The sequence below is a fragment of the Erythrolamprus reginae genome, chromosome 4 (genome assembly GCF_031021105.1).
Source record: "Erythrolamprus reginae isolate rEryReg1 chromosome 4, rEryReg1.hap1, whole genome shotgun sequence".
NCBI classification, from domain to species: Eukaryota; Metazoa; Chordata; class Lepidosauria; order Squamata; family Dipsadidae; genus Erythrolamprus; species Erythrolamprus reginae.
Genome location: NC_091953.1, coordinates 26883877 through 26902738, shown reverse-complemented (window position 1 = coordinate 26902738; position 18862 = coordinate 26883877). Strand labels below are relative to the sequence as shown.

Genomic DNA, 18862 nt, shown 5'->3' with positions numbered 1-18862 from the left:
TAGGGTTTTTTTTTTAAAAAAATTGAAATATTTTAATTAATTGGATTATGTATTGGATTGTTTTTTCACTTGTTGTGAGCCGCCCCGAGTCTTTGGAGAGGGGCGGCATACAAATCCAAATAATAAATAAATAAATAAATAAATAAATAAATAATAATCATTTTTTTAATTAAAGTCTCCCAAGTTTCACTTATAACTAGACATCTCTCTGGAAATATCTGATGCAAAGTCACTATACATAATTTTAAAAATATTTTAATCAGGATAGTCTCAAAGGTGCTTTTAAAAAAGAAGACAAATGGGCTTTAATTTTCCTTTTAAGGTGTTTTGCTTCTCACCTAAGAAGCTTCATCAGTTCTGACTGGATGTGCTGGGAGGATGGAAGGATTAGTTCTGATAGATGCTGTCTGATCTACCTGACAGAACTAATCCTTCCAAATCTTACCACCATCCAGTTAAAACTAGAAGCTTCTTGGATGAAAAACAACAAAAAAGACATCTTCAAGGAAAAAAACAAAGACAGTCTAGCTGCCTTTTGAAAAAACACTTTTGAGACAACCATGACCCTGATGATTGAGAATCTCCATAGACATTTAACCAGAATAATGTTGCTGTGTAAAAATAAAAATGCTAAACAGGCTTGGCTGGTGGGTCCATGGGGAAGGGCCTTCTCTGTGGATGCCCCGGCTCTCTGGTACCAACTACCTCCTGAAATCTGGACTACTTCCACTCTATTGGCCTTCAGGAAAGCATTGAAGATCTGGCTTTTCCAGCAGGCTGGGGGCCGTTGATCTTGCAATTTGTGATATCTGGCCTGAATGATATGCATGTATGTGATTTTTAAATTGTTTTTTAAATTTTATGATGTTTTAAAATGTATTTTCTATATCCTGTTGTAAGCTGCCCAGAGTCTTTTGGGAGTTGGGCAGCACAGAAATACAATAAATTAAATTAAATTAAATATACTGCATGCCAATGGTGAAATTTTATCTCCTATATAAACCAGGTGCACAGAAGCCAATCCTAGGGAGTTCAATGGAGTTTACTTTAGGGCAATTTCAGGCTGTGCCTTAAGATTCACGCTGTCTAGCGAACCCAACATCTGGCTTCCAAGGGGGGAAAAAAGACAGGTGAGTTTTTACACATCTGATGGAACTCCAGATATACAGTATACAATTCCAGGACCAAGTTCATCTTAGAAGTTTCTGGAAGCTTCTTCTGAGCTGAAGGGCATCATCTTGAACAGGGGTCTTCAACTTTGGCCCCTTTTAAGCCATGTGGAGTTTTCAATTCCCAGAATTCCTCAGCCAGCTTTGCCTTGCAGGCTGAGGAATTCTGGAAGTCGGTCACTTTAAGCCTTGTGGAGTTTTCAATTCCCAGAATTCCTCAGCCAGCTTTGCCTTGCAGGCTGAGGCATTCTGGGAGTTGGCCACTTTAAGCCTTGTGGACTTCAACTCCCAGAAATCCTCAGAATTCCTTGCTGGCTGAGGAATTCTGGGAGTTGACCAAGGTTGGAGACCCCCCCCCCCCCGAGCCTGGACACCGGTGCTCGTGAAAACTCCTTCCCCGTCCTAGCTCCGTAATGCCCAAAGCTACCCGCATACATACACGACAGTGCAAGGAACACAACGAAAGCCGTGTTCAAAGCACGCGCCAAGCCCGGTTTCTCTAATCCGTGGTGCACTGCAGACGAGGGAATGACTTACACCGAAACACGCTGTTGTTCCTCCTGTTACACGCAGCAACCTGGCGAAAACGGGGACGAGCAAAACGGGAGCACGGGCTTCTTCCCCTCCGCCCCCAAGCGAACACGTTAACGATTTAAGAACTCGGCTCACCTCCTTGGGTCTCCATGCGCTCAGCTACGCCGGGTCAAAACCTCCCCTCGACAAAACCGCTCGCTTTGCCGCTCTTTCCCCGACGAACGTTCGGAACGCGTTCGCAGGCCGGCTCAGGCCCGGTGCAACTTCCGGCGAGTCCTCTGGAAACCGCCCCCCGCGAAAAAAAGAGTCCGGGCCCCCGAACTGCTCCTCTTCCGAGCATATGCGCGAGGCGGGTAGTTGTGGGAGGGAGAGAAACGGGGTGGGTGGTGGTGGTGGAAAGGCCTTGTGGAAGAGACGGCGGTTTGAATTTTCTTTCTTTTTTTTCCTTTGGGAAACGCCCACCGAGGCCACGGGGAAGCTTAAGAGGCCGCTAATGCGAAAATTATTCTGTGAGATTAAAAAGAAGAGAGAGAAAATAATCCCCCCCTCTTAGTTTTGGGGCGTGGGAAATTTAAGACTCCCTATTTTTAAGCCGTAGTTCCAGATTCCATTCCTCCAGAGGAGGATTTCTCTAGTAAGATACTGCTACTGCTGCAGTATAAATAATGCAGCATGCTGCTTTGAGGCTATAGTCCTAGAGATGCAATTCTTTTAATAAAATAAATCCCGTTGAGCCTCCGAGTGGATGATCTACTGGATGATCTACTGCTAAAGTAACTCCCGAGGTATTTTCCCTCTAAACCTTTGCTTTGGGGTTTCTTTTCATTTGTCATGTTTGGTATCAAAAACTGGTTCGTTCCATATGTTTGCCGAGAGGAAACGGAGATATTCTTTCTATCTAATCTATCTATCTATCTATCTATCTATCTATCTATCTATCTATCTATCTATCTATCTATCTATCCTATCCAGCCATTTATTATATTGGTGGTATACAAAGGTATAATAATCTTCATATACATGATACTAATAAAAAAGAAACATTAGGACAGGGGACCTAAAAAATAATAATAAATGCATTTGTTGTTTTAAAACTAGTTTGCTGGTCCAGTTCTTAACAAAATCTCATAAATCCAATAATTAAATTAAATGAAAATACCGAGCACGCCCCTTACTACCTCGTAGATAGTCTGGCAGTGTTTCCCAACCTTGGCAACTTGAAGATATCTGGACTTCAACTCCCAGAATTCCCCAGCCACTGGTAAGGGTAAAGTTTTGGGGGTTAGGTGATAATATTATAGAGTCTGGTAGTGATTCTACATTCATAAATGTATTTATTTAGTTAGTTAGCTGGTTAGTTAGTTACCTAGTTCCAATTTGTATGCTGCCCAATTTCCTAAGGGCTCTCTAAATGTAGTTTTATCTGCTCAATATTTTCATTTAATTTAATTATTGGGTTTATATGAGATTTTGTTAAGAACTGGACCAGCAGACTAGTTTTAAAACAACAAATGTATTTATTATTATTTTTTAATTTATTTTGTCCAGTACGTATTGGAAGTATACAAAGATATAACAATGTTTATATACATGATACTAGTAGTAAGAGTGAAACATTAGGACGGGATGGAAGGCACTCTGGTGTACTAATGCACGCCCCTTGCTAACCTCTTAGATAATCTAAGGGTAAAGTTTTGGGGGTTAGGTAATAATATTATAGAGTCTGGTAATGATTCTACATTCATAAATGTATTTATTTAGTTAGTTAGCTGGTTAGTTAGTTAGCTGGTTCCAATTTGTATGCCGCCCAACTCCCTAAGGACTCTGTAGAACTAAAGGTAATTTTATCTGTTCGGTATTTTAATTTAATTTAATTATTGGGTTTACTGTATATGAGATTTTGTTAAAGACCTGGACCAGCAGACTAGTTTTAAAACAACAAATGCATTTGTTATTATTTTTTATTTTTTTATTTGTTTTGTCCAGTACGTATTGGAAGTATACAAAGATGTAACAATGTTTATATACATGATACTAGTAGTAAGGGAGAAACATTAGGGCAGGGGACGGAAGGCATGCTTGTGCACTTATGCACACCCTTTAATGTGATTTAAAACTGATCCCTTTACTCTCTTTGGGGCTAGGCTTTATTGCGTTTCTTGTCTTTTAAGGCTCGTGCATGAATTCTTCATTAAAAAGTTGAATGTTCAGTTAAAGGGCTCTTTGGCAGACTCAGAGTTTTGGGGACATTAAATGTGTTAGGTCTAGTCAGTCATTCTTAAGAACAGTAAACTGTTAAAATTAGTTGTTTGGGTAAATGGGCATGTGGCAAGCAAGGCTAACAGCATGTCCTGTTCTGCAACTGGGAGTTTTTATCCTCCAGGAATTACTCTGTACTTTGTTTTAAAGTTGTTTGCCCATCCATCCCTCACGCAAAACACCACATTTCACATTGTAATTAAGGTCTCCATGAAACATTTTCCCATTTTCTTTGCTGAATCTTTCACATTCAGCTTTACCAAATCACCTTTGATTTGGTGTGTGTGTTGTGCACATTCAACTTTGTACAGAGCAAAGTATTCAATGAGAATATTTCATTCATTCAGATCTAGGATGTGTTATTTGAGTGTTCCCTTTATCTTTTTGAGCAATGTATGTATGTATGTATGTAACATATTTTTGCTGAGAATGAAAAGGAATATATATATACAGTGGTACCTCTACTTAAGAACTTAATTCGTGTCGTTCTGTGACCAGGTTCTTAAATAGAAACGTTCTTAAGTAGAAGCTATTTTTCCCATAGGAATCAATGTAAAAGCACTGTTTAGTTGACAGGACCCGATATTCCAAGTGTGGTTTGTAGAAAAGCATTATAATATTGACAGATTCAGTTTTAATTCACAATTACTGTACTTCCAACCATTTGTATTGTGATTTTTTCACAGCAGGAGCACACATAAAGCAACATTTTTTGTTGATCTATCTACCATAAACTCAAGATCCCTTTCGTGGTCAGTTACATCAGTATGTATGTCAGAATTTTGCTCTAATATGCTCACTATACGTTTGTTTATTCTAAAACCATGCTTGACATTTTAATATTTAATTCTAATTCTTTTTGTTTAGTTATTCATAATAAGCTGATTTTGTCTGCAAAACTAGTCATCTCACTGCTTATTTCTGTATTCCAATTCATGTATTTTGCTAAACCAAAATGTAATTTGTTTGTTTTTTTAATTTAATTTAATTTAATTTTTTAATCTAATCTAATCTAATCTATATACTGCCCAATTCCCAAAGGACTCTGGACATCTTACAATAACAAAAAAAGGAACACCTAAAAAACAATTTAATAACAATTAAAACCCATTTAAAAAACATACATGTCTTTTGGGGTTGGATCTAGGAGATGTCATTTGGTCAATGGGCCCAGGCCTGCTGGCCAAGCCAGGTTTTTAAGGCTTTCCGGAAGGCCAGTAGAGTGAGGACAGTACGGACTTCCAGAGGCAGCTGCTTCCAGAGAGCTGGTCCTGCCACAGAGAAGTCCCTCCCTTGCAGCCCCGCCAACCAACACTGCTTAGCCAACGGGACCCGGAGAAGACCAACCCTGTGGACCCTGATCAGCTGCTGGGAGCTATGTGGCATAAGGCAGTCCCGAAGATAGCCTGTCCCAATGACATGTAGAGCTTTATAGGTGATGCCCAACATCTTGAATTGCATCCGGAGATTGATTGGAAGCCAGTGCAGCTTGCGGAGAGTTGGTGTGATGTGACGCACATATAACAGCTCGTGTGGCTGCATTCTGGACTAATTGTAGTCTCCTAATGCTTTTCAAGGGTAGCCCCATGTAGAACACGTTGCAATAGTCTAACTCCGAGGTGATAAGGGCATGAGTGACCATGAGAAGAGCCTCCTGATCCAAATACGGTTGCAATTGGTGCACTAGTCAAAACCTGTGCAGTATTGTATCTATCTAATTAAAATAGGACAGAGTAGTATTTTGGTTATTTATCTGGAATTGTTTTATTATTACAGTTAGTCCTTGATTTACAACTGTATTTAGTACCAGAGTTTCCATTGCTAAAGTAGTTGTTAAGTGCCGCACGAATCCCAGCGACCAGTTAGGTCCCACAGTGTGGGTCTTTTCCGGGTCCCGTCAACTAAACAATGTCGCTTGGCGGGACCCAGGGGAAGAGCCTTCTCTGTGGCGGCCCCAGCCCTCTAGAACCAACTCCCCCCAGAGATTAGAATTGCCCCTACCCTCCTTGCCTTTCGTAAGCTTCTTAAAACCCACTTCTGCCGCCAGGCATGGGGAACTGAGATACTCTTTCCCCCTAGGCCTTTACAATTTCATGCATGGTATGTCTGTATGTATGTTTGGTTTTATAATAAGGGTTTTAACTGTTTTAATATTGGATTGTTTATATGCTGTTTTTATTACTGTTGTTAGCCGCCCTGAGTCTACATTGAGGGGCGGCATACAAATCCAATAAATAAATAAATAAATAAATAAATAAATAAATAAATAAATAAATAAATAAATAAATAAATAAATAAATAAATAAATAAATAAATAAATAAATAAATAAATAAAATAAGTGAGTCTTAAGCAATTTTACAACTTTTTATGTCATAGTTTATTTATTTTTTTATTTGATTTTTATGCTGCCCTTCTCCTTAGACTCAGGGCGGCTTACAACATGTTAGCAATAGCACTTTTTAACAGAGCCATCATATTGCCCCCACAATCCGGGTCCTCATTTTACCCACCTCGGAAGGATGGAGGGCTGAGTCAACCTTGAGCCAGTGATGAGATTTGAACCATTGACCTGCAGATCTAGCAGTCAGCTTTAGTGGTCTGCAGTACTGCACTCTACCCACTGCACCACCTTGGCTCCTTCTTGTTAAACAAACCATTCTGGTGGTTAAGCAACTCATGCATTTAAGTGTTCTTTAGTTCCCCAGTTGACTTTGTTTCAAATGCAAGCCGTTTGACCATAGGATGCTGCATATTGTAAATATATGCCAGTTGACAAGTATCCAAATTTTGATCATATAGCCATGGGGATGCTGTGATTGTTGTAAGTGTAAATACCAGTTGTAAGCTATTTTTTCAGTGCTATTGTAACTTTGAATGGTAACTAAATGAATAGTTGTAAGTTAAGCATTACCTGTATGTAAGGCCCACTTTGATATAGAGGTTAAGGTATCAGTTTAGAAATCAGGAAACCCCAAGTTTTTAAAACAGGATTAAATTATACTACGCTAATTCTTGCAAAATATCAGTACAATCCCATATGTGATTACTGATAGCTTCCAATAACTTCAGTGGGACTTTTCCCCCGGTGAATGTAAACATTTCTCCAAAATAGTCGATTTGCTTCTTAAAGAGAAAATTGGAATTAATGCAACCACTGAATATAATTGTAAATACAGACTGTAGAACTGTAGGTCAGCGGTTCAAATCTCATCACCAGCTCAAGGTTGACTCAGCCTTCCATCTTTCCGAGGTGGGTAAAATGAGGACCTGGATTGTGGGGGCAATATGCTGGCTCTGTTAAAAAGCGCTATTGCTAACATGTTGTAACATGAGTCTAAGGACAAGGGTGGCATAAAAAAAATTGAATAAATAAATAATTAAACAAACTAATTTATACGGATTAAAATTTTGCTGCTACAAAGTGCAGTAAAAAATGTGTTATAAATGGCTCATATGCAAATCAGTTGTTTTATTTTAAAGATTCATATTTCTTTAATAAGTGGACACCTTTATCATAACAAGTGTGGTGAGGTGGACTGTAACCCATGAAGGTGTGTGCTGTAATAAAAGTATCCGTCAATAAAATGTCACAAGACTCTACTTGAAAGCAATACCTTCAAATGTCTTTGCTTCCATTGGGATATGGACAAATAAATTGCTCATTCTTTCCTCTATAGATTTCTATATAGAACACGAATGAAAAAAAGAAAGTTAGGAGTAAAGCCAAATGAATGGGAGGTAAGAAAAAAGGTAACTATTTTAAGGTAAAGATGTAATTTTTTAAAGGTAAAGGAAATAAAATAGACACAATAACAAAAACAAAAGTACAATATAACACATAATTGTACATTCACCAGAAAAATGCCTGTTTCAAGGCACAGCTGATCTACCAGTTGAATTTCAAAATTCCATGCTTTTTAGCAGATAGCCATTTATATCTCAAGCCAGTCCCTTACTTTGAATATTGCCCTTTGTTATTCTTAGTAAATTTAAGTGACATTCCCTCCCATCCAAATTCACAGTTAACTGTTTTTTTTGGGAAAAAGATAGAATTGGTAGATAGATGGATGGATGGACGGACTGACGGACAGACATTGTATGTTGGTATTTTGGTCTTCACTTTTATATGTATTTGTTTATTAACTCTATTTTTTATTCCAAACTAAAATGAAATACTATAGGTCAATTTGTCCTGAAAAAGTTGGATGACACATTCCATTCTTCTTGAGGATTTATTGCCATTCTTACAAAGAAGAGAAAAAGGATTGATAAGAAAAATAATTGTGTAGTTTTCCAGATAGGGAATCTAAATGTATCTAGGAAGATAACTCTAAAAGTAATCCTTTCTTTCTTTCTTTCTTTCTTTATTTATTTATTTATTTATTTATTTATTTATTTATTTTTCCTTCTTTATTTATTTATTTATTTATTTATTTGATGATTATCATTTATAACTTTCCGGTCTACAAATTTTGCTTTAAAAAAACTTGACTTTGCAAACAAAATTGCACATACTTGTTTCCCTTTCTTTTGTAATCCTGAACAATTATTCTGAAATCAGTAATGCACCTAATGCATTAAATAAATCTCTAGGGGAGATTAGGAGCCATAGGTAGAGCTTGGATGGTAATATCTTCAAAATTATCCTGAGTTATTTCTTGCTTTCTTCTTCAGTAATCCTGCTGTACAAACTGATTATACACTTGTCTTCAATGTGCGTGTTTTTAAGTTAAACAGAAAAGCAAAGCAGGTGGATATGTATCTGTGATGCAGGATGCTTAGAGTCACTTGTTGAGATGTATGGCTACAGAAATTCAATACAGTGGTTCGTCTACTTAAGAACTTAATTCGTTTCGTGACCAGGTTCTTAAGTAAAAACGTTCTTAAGTAGAAGCAATTTTTCCCATAGGAATCAATGTAAAAGCAAATAATGCATGCAAACCCATTAGGAGAGAAATAAAAACTTGGAATTTGGGTGGGAGGAGGAAGAAGAGGAGGAGGAGAATCGCTGCCGAAGGAAGAAGGTGAGGTGAGGGGAATCAAAAAAATCCAAAAGTTTAAGGCTTTAAAAAAAAGAGGGATTCTGAGGCGGCGAGGAGGAGCATGTGCCTCCAATACACCTAGCGCGAGACTGCCTCCCGTACACTGGCTGCTGCTGCTACCTGCTGCCTCTTCCTTCCCATGCTGAAGGGGTCCCCTCTCCTCTTGCTCGCTCCCTTTGAAGCTGGCGTCTTTCCTTCGCTGTGGTGACTCCTCGGCTGCCCAGAGCGAAGGGAGTGTTTCTTTTTTCTGGGCGCTGGCAGAGGTTAGCCAAGCGCCCAGAGAAAGGAAAATGCTTTGTTCACTCTGGACTGCCAAAGCCTCCTTAAGCGCCACCAAAAGGCTCCTCTGGCAGCCCAGATGGCTGGGATTAAAGTGGGAATGGCAGGAAACTGACCGGGCCTTTGTGCCGCTCTCAATTTTCCTGGGAAATTTTTCTGGGCTCAAGTTCCTAAGTAGAATATGGTTCTTAAGCAGAGGCAAAAAAAATCTTGAACACCCGGTTCTTATCTAGAAAAGTTCTTAAGCAGAAGCATTCTTAAGTAGAAGTACCACTGTAGTTGTATTATTTTTATGTCAAGGACCATATATGGATTGTAGGTTGCCAATTTCTGTTTTCTATCTTTGGATGGATAGTATTGACTCTTGGATAAGGATTAACAGAATCTAGTCCCGGATGTTTTTCTAACTAAAATCACACAATGGCCAGCTAAAAGAAAAAGCAGTAGTAATCATATCTAACTAGAAATTTCACATTCTAAAATCTATTCCTTTGTGAGAGGTTAACTGGTATGTGCATCTAGAAAATATAATTAATAGAATTTAAGCTATACAGTACAATATCATTGGATCAGGTTTATCTCCCTTAAATTTCTTTATTGTATTCTATTTTTACTATATATTTTTTACTTTCTTCTCGGAAACAGATTTAAGTTTGAAGTAAAGATTATGCAGTTTTAATTATTTTTACACCAAAAAGAAGATATCACAGTACAAATACATAGTGGTGATAGACTTGCGTATAATAAATAAATAAATAAAATACATGCTGATTAATACCTGATTAATAACAAAAAGCAAAGAGTAGTATAATGGAAGGTTCTCCCCAATTGACAAAAAGTAACTCCCTCTCATGTAACTCTTCAAGGAACTGTTTTGGGAGCAGGCTTTTTCAAATTCATGAATGAATGGTTTTTCTGAGTTTTCTGACAATATGACACATTATATAAAATAGCTAACAATGAAAGAGAGTTCAAGCAGTCTCTAAAAGATCTTTCAAAATTTAGAGAATGCATATTTTAAGCACACACACTGTGTTCCCTAATTTAAATATATACAGATAAGATCTGATTTGTCAATGACTGACCAGGAAAGGAATAATGAGGTTCTGGTACATGGTTTGATTAAAAACTATAACTGCTGTTCAACAGTACATTTCATGTTTGGCTTGTTAGAAAAGGGTAAAAAAGATGCTTGTATTGTAGTGCCTGTACATAAACATATTGTACAGCTTTTCTTGAAATAGTATATACAGATCAGTTCACTAAACTCAAAAATAATATTATAGAACACTAAAAAATGCACAAAAGAATGGCCAAAATAACTTAGGAGCAGGAACAATTAAGGTCACAAGCTGTAAGAATATAGCATTACTCACTGAAAATAATATCTGATTAAATTAAAGTTCGATTAGGAACAGAAAAATCTGAAACTGCTCACTGTGATGTTTTCATGGTGACCCAATATATAATTATTCCTACATTAAAGATGCTTTTAAGAAATTGTGCAAAAAGAGCTATTGTACAATAATATTACAATAATATAAGCCACCCAGAGTCACCCTGTGGTAAATTGGGTGGACAATAAATTGGATAAATAAATAAATAAGCATAGTGGTCTGTTATATTTATGGATTTTATGTCATCAGAAAACTGGGAAACTTTAGAAAAGTTGAAAGTTGAGCAGAATAAAACTCTTAACAGAAGTTTATGTCACCGAAAGCAATTCAGAGTTCTCATATAATTTGCAGTGTTTTCCTCATCTGAGAACATTTTATTTTTATTTATTTATATATTGGACTTTTATGCTGCCCCTCTCCGAGGACATAGGGCATCTTATGACATATAAAGGAACAACATTACATCCTAAATCCAATTAATTTAAATTAATAGTTTTAAAACCCCAAACCATAGAAAGACACTCATTCCCATTCAATCAGCTAACTCACAATGCATTTGTCGGCCAGGGCGTAAAGTCTTCAATTGCTGCTATTGGTCTTCTTGAGTTTTGTGAGATTTCCAGTACAGGTATTGCATAAAATAAACTATGAAATAGCCATATGAATTACATAAAATTCAAGAATATTGAATACATTGTTTTATAATATTACACAATTGATGCAAAAAATAGTAAAAACAGTCTAGATAAGTAATAACTGACTGGATAAAGCTAATAAGTTAAACAATAACATAAATAAAACAGAAGATCTAGGAATAAAAAGCTTATGGGATCATGAATGGATTATTTGATTAGTACTGGATATGAAATTTGATGTGTTCCCATGGCCCAGAGTTTTTGAGTAGTTGTAAATGCCTGGCACCTGGGACTTGATATGTTAACTTATTCTTCTCTCCAAAGGAATATCTATATTTGAAATATTTTGATTTTTGTACTATATGCATTGTTGTATCACGTATGTATGTATATATATATATATATATATATAAATAAATCTACTTTTGCATATTGATATATATGTAATGTGAAATGTTTTTGTCTCCTTCGTTGTAATACTATTTGCCACAATTTCAGGAGTTATCCATTGTAATACTAATTAGATTCACAAGTTGTGTTAAATCATGACGTAGTTTGTTTGGATTTGTCCAAGTGCATTGTATGAATCTAGATACTATCATTTATAAAATCTGGTACAATGTAATTTATGAATTTGTGCCTTTTTCAATAATCCATGTAAAAGAAACAAATCAATACACAATGTGAACCCATGATACTAATCCCTGTGTTATTTAGAAGGCTGCCTTTGGATATTTTTACAAATATCAGTACAGGTGGTCTTTGCTTAATGACCGCTTTTTCAGTGTGTATTCAAACGTTCAACAGCCCAGAATGAGTGATAACTCAGGACACTGTGAAGAGCAGAAACAGTTAGAGTCCTGAGGTTATGAGATCACCATTTGCAACCTTCTTTGCTGACTCCCTACAAAGTCAGTGAGATAGCTGGCAAGAGGTCACCAATGACAATGTCTCTTAGCATTGGAAATTCCAGCCCCGATTCCCATCATTCCATCCTTCCGAGATAGGTGAATTGAGGACCCAGATTGTTGGGGACAATATGCTAACTCTGTAAACTGCTAGGAGAGGACTAGAAAGCACTATGAAGTGGTATATAAGTCTAAGTGCTATTGCTAATAACTGAGGGATATGTTTGTTAGAAAGCAGAAAATTGGTTCCTTGAGACATACATGTGTGTAGGTCTAAACCAGCGATGGCGAGCCTACGGCATGAATGCCACAAATGGCACCTGTAGCCATATCTGCTGGTACAGGAGCAGTTGCCCTAGCTCGGCTCCAACGAGTACAACGGAACCAATTAAGTTCGTAAGACGAGGTATCACTGTATTTGGACTTCAACTCCCAGAATTCCCCAGCCAGCAAATGCTGGCTGGGGAATTCTGGGAGTTGAAGTCCAGATACCTTCAAATGGCCAAGGTTGGGAAACACTGGTGTACACTACCTTGACTTCTTTATAAAGTAATAAAGAGATAAGCTAATAAAGCTAAACATGTTTGTGATAGCCTGGGTTTTTTTCATTTAATGACAAATCACAAGTTGAAAAAGAAACACGATATGTGGAAACTCTATGACAATGTTTTATAATGTATTAATCTATTGTAATATCTCCGAGACCGCCTGCTGCCGCACGAATCCCAGCGACCGATTAGGTCCCACAAAGTGGGCCTTCTTCGGGTCCCGTCAACTAAACAATGTCGGTTGGCGGGCCCCAGGGGAAGAGCCTTCTCTGTGGCGGCCCCGACCCTCTGGAACCAACTCCCCCCGGAGATTAGAACTGCCCCTACTCTCCTTGCCTTTCGTAAGCTCCTTAAGACCCACCTTTGTCGTCAGGCTGGGGGAACTGAGACATCTCCCCCGGGCATATACAATTTATGAATGGTATGTCTATATGTTTGTTTAGAAAATGGGGTTTTTAAAATATTTTTAAATTGTAATTTAGATTTGTTGTAAACTGTTTCACTTTGTTGTGAGCCGCCCCGAGTCTGCGGAGAGGGGTGGCATGCAAATCTAAATAATAAATAAATAAATATATATATTTGTTCAGTTTGACAGACTATTTTTGAAATATTTCCTGTGATTCCCAGAAAGTCCTTCTTTTAAGTATAATGTGAAAGAGCTTGTTTTATAGGTCAAAGGTGACAAAGCAAATTACTTTGTCTTTGATAATAGTTAAAATTGATAAACACTTTGCCCAAACCTTTCAGGATCAATGCAACTCAAAATTATTGTACATTTTTACAGTATAGAGTAATCTGTACTGATACAGTGACGTGGTGATATGTGTATCACTGGCTACAATGGAACATGTTTTTGAATATGCATGTTTAGAGAAGTAATTTAAGATGAAAACAGCTTTACATCCTCAGGCAACAGATGGTCTCAATGTGGACATCCTGTTTTGAAAAACAATGCATACACAGGATAGGTTTTAGATATTTTTCTAAAACTACTGAATTTGAGATTTTGATGGGTTATCAAATATTGCATAATTTAGGTTTTGTGTTCTCTTCTGTTTTTCCTCCAACATTCTTAGATATATTTTACTATGAATATCTCCTCTATAACCTTCATCATGTATTTTACTGTGTGTGTGTGTGTGTATGTGTGTGTGTGTGTATGTATATATATATATATATATATATATGTTTTCGTAAATTTTCACAGGTATATGTATGTAGATTGTTCTGAGTTCGGGTTTTGCCCTGTGTAATATTTTGCATGTCTATGCGACGTTTCGGTGAAATCACATTCACCATCATCAGGCTGAAGTTCCAAGCTTCGTGTTGTTGTAAAAGCTTGGAACTTCAGCCTGATGATGGTGAATGTGATTTCACCGAAACGTCGCATAGACATGCAAAATATTACACAGGGCAAAACCCGAACTCAGAACAATCTACACACACATACTTGTGTTGTGAGCCGCCCCGAGTCTACAGAAAGGGGCGGCATACAAATCTAATAAATAAATAATAAATAAATAGATTGATTGATTGATTGATTGATTGATTGATTGAATGAATGAATGAATGAATGTGTTCATGAAAATCTATTATTTCATTTAAGCCTTTCTTTTGTGAATGCCAAGAATGATATTTTTTGCATTTCTTTTCCTGTCCAATATAATATTCATTCATTCATTCATTCATTCATTCATTCATTCATTCATTCGATTTTTATGCCGCCCTTCTGTTTAGACTCAGGGCGGCTTACAACATGTTAGCAGTAGCACTTTTTAACAGAGCCAGCATATTGCCCCCACAATCCGGGTCCTCATTTTACCCACCTCGGAAGGATGGAAGGCTGAGTCAACCTTAATAGAATAGAACAGAACGGAATGGAATGGAATAGAATGGAATAGAATAGAAATCTTTATTGGCCAAGTGTGTTAGGACACACAAGGAATTTGTCTTGGTGCACATGCTCTCAGTGTACATAAAAGAAAAGATACATTTGAGAATCAAGAGGTACAACACTTAATGGTTTTCATAGGGGTCAAAAATAAGGAATGAGGAAACAATATTAATAAAAAATCTTAAGGATACAAGCAACATGTTACAGTCATACAGTCATAAGTGGGAGGAAATGGGCGATGGGAATGATGAGAAAAACCTAGTAGTAATATTTAATATTTATGTAAAGTAATATTTATTTTATAAATGTTATAAATAAAAGAAAATTTTATTTATTAATAAAATATGTTATTAATAATAAATTGTGTTAAATATTTACAGATTTTTAATATTTGGATATAAGGAGTTTCTGTTAGGAATTTCTGCAGACATAAGAGTAGGAGCAGCAATAAGTCCAGAGAGTAAATAATCAATAATATGTATACCTGTTCTGTCAAGCTGACAGGAAGAAGGCAGGTACATGCCCTGGACATTTTATCCTTTTTTTTGCAAACCGGGCTGGTAGCACGAATTTGAGAGGCCAGAAATTGGGGGTTTTAGTGGCAACGACTGCTGTGTCCAAAGATAACTGTATTTGTGGGTGGAGATTCATTGGCATCTATCCTGAGGAAAGTAGAAGGCAGCACGAGCAGTAGTTGAAATGACACAGCACATCTTGACAATGAGATGGGCAGCATATAAATTTAATAAATAAAGTGCTGCAGGAAGACAAAGAACGAGAGAAGGAACAGGAAATGAAAAACTGACTGGGAATTAACTGAGTACCATTGTCGGTAGGTGAATGGACTCCATTCCGCCTGATTTTAATTCAAGAATTATAGCTTGGTGTGAGTAAGTCAAGGGAAAATTGGAGGAATGGCAAAGAAAGTGATAAAAAAGGACTGCTGCTCAAAGTGAGAGTACGGGGAGGGCTCTCGACTTTGGAATAAGAGGAAAATTCAGTGGAAAAGATGAGTTAGAGATGTGTGCTATAAAATAAATAAAATTGAGGGCGTTTTTGTTCAATGAATGTAGAAAGTGTGAAAAGAAGTAATGGATTATTACTGAGTAGCCGAGGATGAGCAGTTACAGGGGAAAAGAGATTGGCATGTATGATCACTCCCCAATTCTAGCTTCCTAATCTCAACTCAATGTGCAGATAATTAGATTATTACTATCACATTACTTTACCCTCTTTCTATCACTCCTTGGTACTGCTCTCCACTTTTCTATATCATCATCATCATCATCATTATTATTATTATTACTATTACTATTATTATTGATTAGATTTGTATGCCGCCCCTCTCTGCAGACTCAGGGCGGCTCACAACAATAATAAAACAATGTACAGAGAACAAATCTAATATTTAAAAATATCTAAAACCCATTATTTAAAAGAACATACAATAGAAGCATACCATGCATAAAACTATATAAGCCTGGGGGAGATGTCTCAATTCCCCCATGCCTGACGGCAGAGGTGGGTTTTAAGGAGTTTATGAAAGACAAGGAGGGTCGGGGCAATCCTAATCTCCGGGGGGGAGCTGGTTCCAGAGGGTTGGGGCCGCCACAGAGAAGGCTCTTCCCCTGGGTCCCGCCAAACGACATTGTTTAGTCGACAGGATCCAGAGAAGGCCAACTCTGTGGGACCTAACTGGTTGCTGGGATTCGTGCGGCAGAAGACGGTCTTGGAGATATTCTGCTCCGATGCCATGAAGGGCTTTATAGGTCATAACCAACACTTTGAATTGTGACCGGAAACTGATCGGCAACCAATGCAGACTGCGGAGTGTTGGTGTAACATGGGCGTACCTAGGGAAGCCCATGATTGCTCTCGCAGCTGCATTTTGCACGATCTGAAGTTTCTGAACACTCTTCAAAGGTAGCTCCATGTAGAGAGCGTTGCAGTAGTTGAACCTCGAGGTGATGAGGGCATGAGTGACTGTGAGCAGTGACTCCCGGTCCAGGTAGGGCCGCAACTGGTGCACCAGGTGAACCTGGGCAAACCAGCTGAAAGATGGTTCTCTAATGTTAGCTGTGGATCGAGGAGGACGCCCAAGTTGCGGACCTCTATGAGGGGGTCAATAATTCCCCCCCCCCAGGGTGATGGACGGACAGGTGGAATTGTCCTTGGGAGGCAAAACCCACAGCTACTCTGTCTTATCAGGATTGAGTTTGAGTCTTCATGGAGGTGGGAAGGAAGCACTAAGCCAAATATTAATTTTAAAAGAAGAACTTATTTGCCCATCTTTGAGAGGCCATCTTTGCAGCTGGCTTTATTAAATTGATTGTTGACCAACCTCCAAATTTTCTTTTCTAGAGAAAATGGTTTAAAAGGTAGGATGGTAGCTACAAACAATTCTGAAGGAAGTGGATTATGTCAAGATTTTTGAAACAGGAAGCCTAGGCATATGGTAAAAATCATAGAGTGTTCGGAAACTTCAACGTATCCCAAATGCAGCCACGCGAGCAGTCTTGGGCCTTCCAAGAAATGCCCACATCTCACCATCACTCAGCGGACTGCATTGGCTACCGATCAGTTTCCGGGGCACAATTCAAAGTGTTGGTTATGACCTATAAAGCCCTACATGGCACAGGGCCAGATTATCTCTGAGACCGCCTTCTGCCGCACGAATCCCAGCGACCGGTGATGTCCCACAGAGTTGGCCTCCTTAGGGTCTTGTCGACCAAACAATATTGGTTGGCGGGACCTAGGGGAAGAGTCTTCTCTGTGGGAGCCCCAGCCCTCTGGAATCAGCCCCCCCCCCCCAGAGATTCGCACTGCCCCCTCCCTCCTTGCCTTCCGAAAGAGCTTAAAAACTCATCTTTGCCGCCAGGCTTGGGACTCTTAGATCTTCCCCTGACCACTGAATGCCTTAAGTATGATTGCTGAATGTTTGGTTAATAATTGTTTTTCTAATTGTTTTTAATATTGTAGTACTAATTGGATAATATTACTGTTCTTTTTTTATATATGCTGTGAGCTGCCCCGAGTCCTCGGAGAGGGGCGGCATACAAATCCAATTAAATAAATAAAAATAAATAAAATATTGAGGGTACCCTCTTATAGAATTAGGTGGCAGGAGCATGATTCTCCTCATACTATTGAATCCTTCAGTTTTCAGTATTATCAACCTTCCACATTGCTGTGAGTGTGTTCAGTTATGGTTCCATTTCTTCCTACCTGGGCAATGCCAGTCAATGATTGTGCAAATGAGTCTTTCCTGGAATGGGGATTGTGATGGCAGTCACTCGTGTTTTTGACATTTCTTAATTGGCCTACTGCAGCACATTGTATATGAGGCCCACCTAGAAATTTCAGATGGTGCAGAATATGATTGCCTATTACTCGTGGATTAAACTATGTACAACCTTTTAATCCCCATTTAATGTACTTGTCTACCAGTTTATTTCTGGATGCAATTCAAGGTGCTGGTTACTGTCTATATGGCTTGGAATGTACGCTCGAAATGCAGATTACGCTATTATGGCTATACTTGAGCTCACAATTTTGGCCATTAGTTATTTATTTATTATTTATTTATTAGATTTATAGGCCACTAAAAAAAAACAACAAAAGAAGAAGTTGAGAATACAGTGTTCCCTCGATTTTCGCGGGGGATGCGTTCTGAGACTGTCCGTGAAAGTCGAATTTCCGCGAAGTAGAGATGCGGAAGTAAATACACCATTTTTGGCTATGAACAGTATCATAAACCTTCCCTTAACACTTTAAACCCCTAAATTACCATTCCCCATTCCCTTAACAACCATTTACTCACCATTATTACTGGTACTCACCATTGAATAAGACACTTATTGATCCTAATATTTATAAACATAATTATTTATTAACAATAATTATTTTTTTTGTTATTTATTTGCAAAAATTATTAGTTTGGTGATGACGTATGATGTCATTGGGCAGGAAAAACCGTGGTATAGAAAAAAACCCGCCATTTATTTTTTAATTAATATTTTTTGAAAAACCGTGGTATAGGCTATTCGCAAAGTTTGAACCCGCGAAAATCGAGGGAACACTGTAAATCACATTTTCATTGGGTATTTTTAATAAGAAGTATAAAAAATAAATCCGGTATTTGATTATCCATATTTTGACAACGGCAAGGATCATATATGCCCTGCAATGGAAAAGTG

At 37.9% G+C, this 18862-nt stretch overlaps 1 protein-coding gene and 1 long non-coding RNA gene across 5 annotated transcripts in view; one reads left to right on the top strand and one right to left on the bottom strand.

Annotated features, from left to right (window-relative positions):
* USPL1 (ubiquitin specific peptidase like 1) overlaps positions 1 to 2020 on the bottom strand; it is a 33175-nt gene extending 31155 nt beyond the window's left edge. Inside the window, exon 1 of one of the 3 annotated variants that reach the window (XM_070749852.1) lies at positions 1839 to 2020. The gene's annotated coding sequence lies outside the window, so the exon portion shown is untranslated. Of the gene's footprint in view, positions 1 to 1706 lie in introns of all 3 variants that reach the window. The other 2 variants (XM_070749851.1, XM_070749853.1) reach the window with 2 other exon arrangements.
* Positions 2021 to 2072: 52 nt separating this feature from the next.
* LOC139166394 (uncharacterized) lies at positions 2073 to 8219 on the top strand. Of its 2 annotated transcripts, XR_011558947.1 has the most exons (4): positions 2161 to 2488; positions 4649 to 4727; positions 7641 to 7701; positions 8145 to 8219. It is a non-coding gene; the product is annotated as an uncharacterized lncRNA (long non-coding RNA). The 2 variants fall into 2 exon arrangements; XR_011558946.1 differs by lacking the exon at positions 8145 to 8219 and having other exon boundaries at positions 2073 to 2488; positions 7641 to 7713.
* Positions 8220 to 18862: the final 10643 nt, after the last annotated feature.